Source organism: Peromyscus californicus, unplaced genomic scaffold, assembly GCF_007827085.1.
Source record: "Peromyscus californicus insignis strain IS unplaced genomic scaffold, ASM782708v3 Scaffold_11__1_contigs__length_118956290, whole genome shotgun sequence".
Classification (NCBI taxonomy): domain Eukaryota; kingdom Metazoa; phylum Chordata; class Mammalia; order Rodentia; family Cricetidae; genus Peromyscus; species Peromyscus californicus.
In genome coordinates, this window is record NW_026294402.1 from 102,632,422 (window position 1) to 102,642,407 (window position 9,986).

The 9,986-nt window shown below is 42.8% G+C and overlaps 1 protein-coding gene across 4 annotated transcripts in view; it reads right to left on the reverse strand.

The window, feature by feature from the left end:
* The window catches only part of Rbm6 (RNA binding motif protein 6), a 129,093-nt gene extending 119,939 nt beyond the window's left edge, over positions 1-9,154 (reverse strand). Inside the window, exon 1 of one of the 4 annotated variants that reach the window (XM_052720263.1) lies at positions 9,045-9,154. The gene's annotated coding sequence lies outside the window, so the exon portion shown is untranslated. Of the gene's footprint in view, positions 1-8,593; positions 8,708-9,044 lie in introns of those variants that run through there. The other 3 variants (XM_052720278.1, XM_052720270.1, XM_052720285.1) reach the window with 3 other exon arrangements.
* Positions 9,155-9,986: the final 832 nt, after the last annotated feature.

Consider the following 9,986-nt stretch of genomic DNA (forward strand, 5'->3'; position numbering starts at 1 on the left):
CAGACATATATGCAGATAAAGCATCAATGTACATAAAAATAAATGAATTAGCCAGGCAGTGGTGGTGCATGCCTTTAATCTCAGCATTCGGGAGGTAGACACAGGAGGATCTCTGTGAGTTTGAGGCCAGCCTGGTCTAAAGAGTGAGTTCCAGGACAGCTGGGGCTAAGCAGTGAAAAACCAAAACAAACAAACAAACAAACAAATAGAAAGAAATGTAGTTTAGTAACCAAAGTAAATACAATTCCTAAGGGACAGTAAGGTAAGTCTAGGTAATGTTGCTTGTTGCCAGCCTGATGGCCTGAGTTCAACCCCTGGTACCCATAAGATAGGAGAGAATAGATTCCACAAGTTGTACTCTGATCTCCTCACAAACATCATGGCATGTATGCACACACACAGACATACACACTTTAAATTTTAAGAATAAGAACAGGACACTCGTCATAAAAAATATAACTCCTAGATCCAAAATAATTTCAAACTATTATCAAAGTTTAAAATATTTTTATTTTTTATGTGTATGAGTATTTGTCTGCATGTATATATACGCTCCATGTGCATGCTGTGCATGAGACCAAAAGAGGCACCAGAATCCCTGAAGACACCATGTGGGTACTGGGAACCAAGCCTGGTCCTCTGGAAAAGCAACAAGTAATCTTAACCACTGAGCCATCTCTCCAACCCCTATTACCAAAGTGTAAATGGAGCCTGCATGTTGATGCATGAACAGCATGACAACATACATAAAGGTCAGAATATACTAAGGAGTCATTAAGTTACCTACTATATCAACTAGTTCTAAAAATAAACAGTACTAAACCATTATACCCTTAAGATACAAATACTAGTCTATCTTACACACCACACCCCACATTCATCACATTCTACATGTTGTAAAGAATAGAAGGGCCGGGGCTGGAGAGATGGCTCAGAGGTTAAGAGCACTGACTGCTCTTCCATAGGTCCTGAGTTCAATTCCCAACAACCACATGTTGGCTCACAACCACCTAATGAGATCTGGTACCCTCTTCTGGCCTGTAGACATACATGCAGGCAGAACATTGTATACATAATAAATAAATCTTAAAAAAAAAAAAGTAGAAGGGCCCTGTAGTGATTTTTTTTTTTTTTTTTTTTTTTTGGTTTTTCGAGACAGGGTTTCTCTGTGTAGCTTTGCGCCTTTCCTGGATCTTGCTCTGTAGCCCAGGCTGGCCTCAAACTCACAAAGATCCGCCTGCCTCTGCCTCCCGAGTGCTGGGATTAAAGGCGTGCGCCACCACCGTCCAGCTACCTGTAGCTACCTGTTGAAGACAACAACACATGCCTATTCGAAATAACTGTAGTGGAGATCCTGGAGCTAGTAGTATAAATATTGAAATGAGAGCTGTGAAAGTTCAAGTAAAAAAGGAAGTAAGTTTCACACTGGAAATGGCTCAGCTAGTTCGGAGAGAGGGCAAGCCTCTACATTAAGATACAAACTACATTTGTAGACATGTCCTTCTTTCAGTTCCTTGGTTTTAGTTTAGTAACCAAATTCCCCAGAATCCAGTCTGGTTTCTGGGTTAACCAGTACATGATGGCTCATACCTGTAATCCCAACACCCATGAGAAAGAGAGGCAAGGGGGGCTACCATAAATTGGAGCCAGCTAGGGCTACACAGTAAGATTCTGTGTCAAAAAGAAACAGCAACAAGAAGTCCAAGTATGGTGGCTATAATCCTAGTACTTGAGAGTTAGAAACAAGAAGACGAAGAATCCAAGACCAGGGTGAATACTTGACTCAGCAGTTAAGAGACCTTGTTGCTCTTGCAGAGAACCTGAGTTCAATTACCCACATAGTGCCCCATAACCATCTACAACTCCAGTTCTAAAGGATCCAATGCTTTCTTCGGACCTTCTCACCAGGCACACACAGGGTATACATATACATTCAAGCAAAATATTCACACACATAAAACGAGATAATTTTTTAAAAAAATGAGTTCATGCTAGTTGGTGGTGACACACACCTTTAATCTCAGCACTCAGGAGGCAGAGGCAGATGGACCTCTGAGTTGGAAGTCAAACTGGTCTAGAGTGAGTTCCAGGACAACCAGAACTGCACAGGGAAACCCTGTCTTGAAAAACAAAACAAACAAACAAAAAACCCCAAAAATGAGTTCATGGTCATCCTTGGCTACATAGGGTTTGAGGCCAGACTAGGCTACCTAAGACCTTGCCTAAAATAAATAAAATTTAATTCCAGCACCCAGGAGCTAAGTACAGATGCCCATGGAAGACAGAGGCATTGGATCTCCCTGGAGTTGGAGTTATACAGGTTTTGTGTGTGGGGAACTGAACTCAGATCCTCTGCAAAACAGTAGACATTTTCTTAACACTGAACTGTCTGTCTCTCCAGTCCCTAAATCCCCAACCCCTAATGTTTGTTTCTTTAATAGAGTCTTCCATATGTAGCCCAAGCTGGCCTTAAACTTCTGATCCTCCCACTTCACCCTCCTGAATGCTGGGATTACAAATGTTCACTATCACATCTGGTTTTATTATGAATTGGGGTTCAAACCCAAGACTTTCTGCATATTAGGCAAGCACCAAACCAACATCCTTAGCCTCTCTTGGTTTTTTTGTTTTGTTGTTTTGTTCTTTTTTTTGTTTGTTTTTTGAGACAGGGTTTCTCTGCGTAGCTGTGTGCCTTTCCTGGCACTCACTCTGTAGTCCAGGCTGGCCCCAAACTCACAGAGATCCTCCTAGCTCTGCCTCCCGAGTGCTGAAATTAAAGGCGTGCGCCACCAATGCCTGGCGGTTTGTTTTTTTTTTTAATTGTGGTAAAATATGCATGATAATCTATCATTTTAATTATTTTTAAGTATACAGTTCAATCCAGTGGCATTAAATACATTTATAAAGTTGTACAACCATCAGGACCAACCATTTCCTTACCTCTTTTAATCTTGTAAAACTATGGATTAAACAGTAATTTCCTATTATTCTCTTACCCCTCTCCTGGCAACCACTATTCTATTTTCCATATGATTTATGGTTCTGTTTTTGTTTTCAAGACAGGGTTTCTCTGTGTAGCCCTAGCTGTCCAGGAACTCACCTGGAACTAGACCAAGATGGCCTTGAACTCAGAGATTCACCTGCTTCTGCCTAGAGTGCTAGGACTAAAGGCATGCTCCACCACTTTTGACTACTGAGTTCCTCAGCAACTGAAATCATACAGTACTTTTCTTATGACTGACTTCACTTATCATAGCATCTTCAAAATATAGCCATTCTGTAACATATCAAAGTGACCATCCTTTAAAAAAAAAATTGGGGTAGGGAAAGGCTAGAGAGACTGGTTAAGAGCACTGGCTGGTTATAAACTGCCTGATGTGAGTACTGGGAATCAAACTTGGATCCTCTGGAAGAGCAATGAGTGCTTTTAAGCACTGTGCCATCTCTCTAGCTCCCACTTTAAAAACATCTTACCTTGGGACTAGAGCTCAGTGGTTAAGAGCACTTGCTTCTCTTGCAGAGAATCTGTGTCTGGTTCCTCACACTCACATGGCAGTTCACAACGGTCTGCAACTTCAGTTGTTGGGGGCGGGGGTCTGACACACTCTTTTAATCTCTACAAGTACTAGGCACGTATGATACATACACATATTGGAAGGCAAACACTCATACACACAAAATAAAACTAAAAAATTTTTAAGACACATAGAAAAATCTTATCTTTGATCTGAAGAGATGGTTCAGTGGTTAAGAGCACTTGCTGCTCTTCGAGAGGACCTGGGTTCAATTCTCAAGACACATTTCTTTAAATCCAGTCCCAGGGATCCAACACCCTCTTCTGGTCTCCTAGGGCACCAGGCACACACATGGTACACAGACATACATGCCAGCCAAACACCCATATACATAAATTTAAATAATAAACAAAAATTGTAAAAATATTATCTTCATATGTATTGCACATGAATGTGTATGATGTACATATATTCATTTAAGAACAGGTATATGTGTGCCTTGGCAAGCTTGTGGACATCAGAAGACAACCTCACTGTCCATCTCCTTTGAAACAAGTCTCTTTATTGGTTGCTGCTGCATACATAAGGCTAGCTGGCCCACAAGCTTAGAAAGGCCGGGATTACGAGATTCTTATCTTCCTTTTTAAGGTTACATAATATTCTAAAGTATAAACATATAAAGACAGTATTTGCTTATCCATTCATCTATCAATTAGCTCTTGGATTGCTTTATTTTAGCTATTATGAATATTGCTGTATGAGCATGGATACAAATACCTGTTCGAGATTATGCTTCCAATCCCTTTGGGTACACCTATAAGTAGAATTGCTGGATCATATGGTTTTTGTTTTGAGTCTGGATCATCTATATAATGTAAACCAGGCCCTCTTTAAGCTTACAGCAATCCTCTTACCTCTGCCTCCCAAGTGCTGGGATTACAGTTGTGTATCACCATGCCATAAGAGGTGTATATCACGTAGAATCCCAGCACTTGGGAACTAAGAAGTCAGGAGTTATGCCTACATAGTGACTTCAAGGATCAGGCTACTACATGAGACCATATTTCAAAAATAAAAAATAATATATATTATTATATATGGTCTCTATAGTCAGGGCTACAATAGTAAGTTAGTTTCAGGACAGTATGAGCTACAGAGTGATAATCTTGTTTCAAACACCAATATTATTATTATTTAATTACTTAAAATATTAAATTAAAAATATCTAATTATTACTATTTTTTAAAGAAAAAGGTTATTAAAAATAGAGCAAGAATGGGGGGGGGGGGTTAGTTTAGTAGTGGGATGCTTGCCTAGCATGGAATCCGTAAAACCTGAGGTATGGTTTGACAGAACAATGCAAAAACAACTGAAAAAACTAGGTATCAAAGGTATTTGTACATCGACGTTCACAGCATTATTTACTACAGCCAAGTATTAAAACAGATGATTGGGGGTTGGGTGTGGTGGCACATGCCTTAAATCCCAACACTTGGGAGGCACAGGCAGACAGATCATGTGAATTCAAGGCCAAGTCTGGTCTACAAAGCAAGTTCCAGGACAGCTAGGGCTGTTACACAAAGAAACCCTGTCTTGAAAAACCGGAAAAAAAAAAAATGACGGAAAAGCAGAGGCAGGAGGATCTCTGAGTTCAAGGACAACCTGGAACGTCCATTCCAGGGTGGCTAGGGCTAGCTACAGAGAAACCCTGTCTCAAAAACAACAACTAAAATAAATGATTGGATTTTTTTTTTTTTAATGTATTCTAAGGGCTAGAGAAATGGCTCACTGGTTAAGAGTACTACTCTTGCAGAGGACCAGCATCCACATCAGGTGACTCACAACTGCCTGTAATTCCAGCTCCATGGGGCTCCATGCCTGTGGCCTCCATAAGCATCTACACTCACTTGCACATACCCACATGCATACTTACATACAAAAGTTGAAAAACAATAAAATTAATCCGTTTTTAGGTCCTCTATACAAAGAATGGAATACTATTTAATCAGACAAGGAATAAAATTCTGATATATTATCCTATCAATCAACTTTAAAACCATTATACCAAGCCAAACAGGCCAAACACAAAAAAGACCACATTGTATCATTTCATTTACACTTGAAACACAAATTCATAAAGAAAGTAGAGTAAAAGTTATCAAGGGCTACATGGAGAGTTACTTGCTTAATGGTTACACAGTTTCTGATAGATAAGGTGAAAAGTTTTAGCAACAGCCATTGTTGGTTGCAATACTTTGTGGCTGTAACTAATGTCATCTGAACTGTATACTTTAAAATAGATTAAAAGGTAAATTTTTGTTACAATGTATATAAAAGTGTACATTTAGTATAATTTTAAGACATAAAAGTACAATGTAGCATGAGGTGACATACCCTATAACCTCAGTACTCTGTAAGTAGAGGAGGCTTCAGTAGTAGGAACTCCAGGACAGTCTGGGCTACATGAAACTGTATCTCAAAAAAAGGGAAGATGCCAGGCTTGGTGGCACAGACTTTAAATCCCAGCACTGGGACACAGAGGAAGGTAGGTCTTTTGTGAGTTCTAAGCCAGCCAGGGAGCCATAGCGAGCCTCTGTCTCAAAGAGGGTGGTGGGAAGGGGGCTGCTAGGGAAAAAGCTCAGTTTGCTGAGCAAACATAAAAAGTTAAGTTTAATACTCAGCATCAACAATAAAAAGGTGGGAGTGATAGTTCATGCTTGTAATTTCAGCACTGGAGAAGTGGAGACGGGAGAATCTTAGGGATTCAATGGCTGCAGCCTAGCCCAATTAGCAAGCCATAGGTCCCAGAAAGAGACCTTGTCTCAAAAAAGAAGGTGGGGGCTGGTGAAATGGCTCAGTAGGTAACTTGCTGCCAGGCTTAACAACCTGAGTTTGATTCTCACAACCCCCATAGTAGGATCAAAGAACCAACAAGTTGTCCAATCTCAGAGACTGAGGCAGAACTAAAGTTTGCACTAGCCTGGGCTACATGAGTAAAATTATTATCTCAAAGGAAAAGAAAAAAGCAATAGTAATGGCTAATATTTAGTGAACACTTTCTGCATACTAGATATTGTCCTAAGGGCATTACATGTATTACATAACAGATCTGGGGCTGGGAACATAGCTCAATGGGAGAGCACTTGCCTAAAATTCACAAAGTTGTGAGTTCAATTTCTAGTATCAGAAGCTGAGCACAGTGACACATAATGGGCATGGTGACAATAAAGAATCTATCTCACCAAAACAACAACCACCCTACATGAGATGACTGTATTCATTAACCTTATTCCAAAAGAAGAACTGAAGCTTGGGAAAGTTATTTAAACAATTTGTCCAATGTCAACGGGTCAGTGAAGGGTACAGGGATTCAATGTCTGATTTCTGAAACTCTACCAGTTATCAACTCTATTATACTGGGTTTCACATCATGACAGAATTGTTATAAAAGGCACTCAGACCAGGCTTGTAGACACACACCTTTAATCCTACCACTCTAGATACAGAGGCAGGAAAATCTCTGTAAGTTCATGACTAGCCCAGTTCCAGGCCAGTCAGGGCTGCATAGCGAGACCCTGTCTCAAATATGTAAATGAATAAATAAAAACTTTTCAATAGTTTATCTATGTAACCCTGATTCTGAATCAAGTCATTAACATCAGTTTTTACATCTAAGCATGGTGACAGATTTCTGTTTGAAGAATACCTTTGCCGGGCAGTGGTGGCCCATGTCTTTAATCCCAGCACTCAGGAGGCAGAGCCAGGCAGATCTCTGTGAGTTCGAGGCCAGCCTGGGCTACAGAATGAGATCCAGGACAGGCTCCAAAGCTACACAGAGAAACCCTGTCTCGAAAAACCAAAAAAAAAAAAAAAAGAATACCTTTAAGGGCTGGGTATATAGTACAGCGGCAGAACACTTTAGCCTAAAGTACATTTATTTAATAAGATCCCCATAACTGTGAATGACTGTAGCCAATTGTAGTATCTGGAAAGTACAAATGGAAAGATTACGAATTTAAATTCTTCCTTATGTGAAGGGCTACAAAAACCTAGGCTGGAGAGATGGCTCAGACGTTAAAGGCTAGTCTCACAACCAAAAAAATACAAAAAGCTAGGATTCTCAAGGTAAGAAAAATAAACTCAAGCCCGGTAACAAACTTCTGTAAGGAGGCTGGGGCTATTTGCAGCTCAGTGGTAGAGAACTTGCCTAGCAAGTGTAAAGAAAGCCCTGGATTCAATGACCAGCAAGGGTGTTATGCCTGCTCAGAACTGAGTCCTACCTATCCCAGAGATTTTATGTATAGATTACATATACTATATACAACCCTATAGATTTTATACATAGATAAGTGTTTGTTTACATAAAGTATTTATTTACAAAAGTGTACTAGTTAAAGAGTTAAAATTCAATTTTTTAAGCGTCTCAATGCAGTTTAGGATGGCCTCAAACCTGACATTCTCCTTCCTCATCCTCCTAAATGCCAGAATTACAAGTATGCTTGTTCCACCAGGCATTAGATTCACCTTGTTATGTTTCCTCAAGATGGTAATGTAGCGCTAGTTACTTTCCACATTGTCATTAACTGTTATTCGCCTTGACACCTTTCCCTTTGATCCGCACATGGTTGACAACTGTGGCATATTTAATCAACAGGAAGTTGGAAACTAACAAAGCTGAGGCACAATCCAGAGTTCAGAAACTGACTTGATCAGAAGGGAGAAAAACAAAAACTACTCAACTCCTTCCCTCATATCCAATTAGTCCGAAAGTCTGAACTTAATAAGCAAGCCTAGAATGTGCAAAACAAAACAAACTACCCCCAGTTTATGTGCTCTACAAATCAAGCCTTTTCTTTTTATTAAGAAATGCAGTCCCACACTTGAATCCATTAGCTCAACGTCAATTATAAAGTTAAAAGAAAAACACATTATTTACAACGCCAAAAGGAATCTAAAGCACGAATATGTGGAAATACCACTCTCCTCCTACATTCGCCCAACGGGTGCAGAACCCACCAGTCACCCTCGCCCGCCTCCCGGTTCTACGGGCCCGTGGGCCAGGTTCTGAGCTCTCGCACCTTCCTGTCTGGGCGTCTAGGTGGGCGGCCAAGGTTACTTGCAGGGCACAAGAACTCCGTATGTAGTGATGTCTCAGAACTGGATCACAAACACAACGGAAAAGAAAAAGAAAGAAGCCAGCCTGCAGGTCCACAGAACGGAGCGCCGAAGCGGCTACCGCGCGCCGGTCCCTCGCCCCACAGCTGGCCGCTCCGCGGTGGGACCGGTAATTCTACCGCCGCCTCGGGCCCCGCCCCGGGCCCGCGACCGTTCCGGGGCGTTCCGGCCGCGAGCGGAGCCTCCCTCCGCACACCGCTGCTAGGCTGTCTTCGCGAGCGAGGCCGCGGCCGCCCCGTGTCTTCGAAGTCACGGCTTCTAGGCCGCGCGGGCCCACGATTACCAGAGCCGCCCGGACAGCTAACCCCGTCCCAGCGGCTCGGGCACGCCCTCTCTCCTGTCCTGGGCCCTTACCAAAGCAGCGCAGCCCCCGCGACCCGCTCCTCCTCCTCAGCGGCCGCCACGGACCCAGCGTCGCGGAGACCGGAACTTCCTCCCGGTGGGCTCCGGCTTCCACAAAGGCGTCGCGCCACCGCCTTCGGCGCTGGGCCCGCCGGGAGATGAAGTACGGCCGCAAATCCCGCGGCCTCCACTCCCGCCGTGCCCCGCGCGCAGGGGCTTTGTCGGCTGGTGGAGCCGCTGCCCAATGGAAAGGCACGCTGCTAGCCTCTGCCCAATGAGAAGGTACGCGTTCTCGCCCGTGGGGCCTGCTGGGAGTTATTGTTTGGCCTCCGTGGCGCGACTGCTTGTTCTCTGGTGCTATCCTCGTAAATGTGCAAGGTGTACAGGGTTTGACATGACATCCCGAGGTTTAGTCGCTGATGGGTGCTCGCGGATGGCCCTGGCCCTGGCCCTGTGGAGAGAGACTTGATTGACAGTGCGTGTGCAGAAAACGGGAGAGGATCTTTTCCGACTTAATCCGATAAGGCAAAGGGCTGCTGGCCATTCAGGTACGGAAGACCCTTCCACCTGACACCAGAGAATAAGTTCAAAAGCGCTTGAGTTGAAGAAGCAGTAGGACCCAAAGGCTTGTCGTCTTTTACCTTCTGATAGACTTCTGATATTCCATGTCAAAAACTCCAGGCAGACATCCCTGCCAAGGGTTCAATAGCTCAACCCATAAAAGAAAATACAACCGGCTTCCATAGGGCCTTGCTAGCTCTGGGTCATAAATGTAGCCACGCGTGACTCGACACAGAAACTGCACATGGTAATTTTAAGGGAAAACAAGACAAAATAACCTGATTCACAGCTTCTTCCAGAATCTTCCAACTAACGATCTTACAACAGCTGACTCCAAGTTCAGAGGTAGATTGTCTACATTGTGAGAGGCTTGCTGGTCCCAGCCACCTGGTG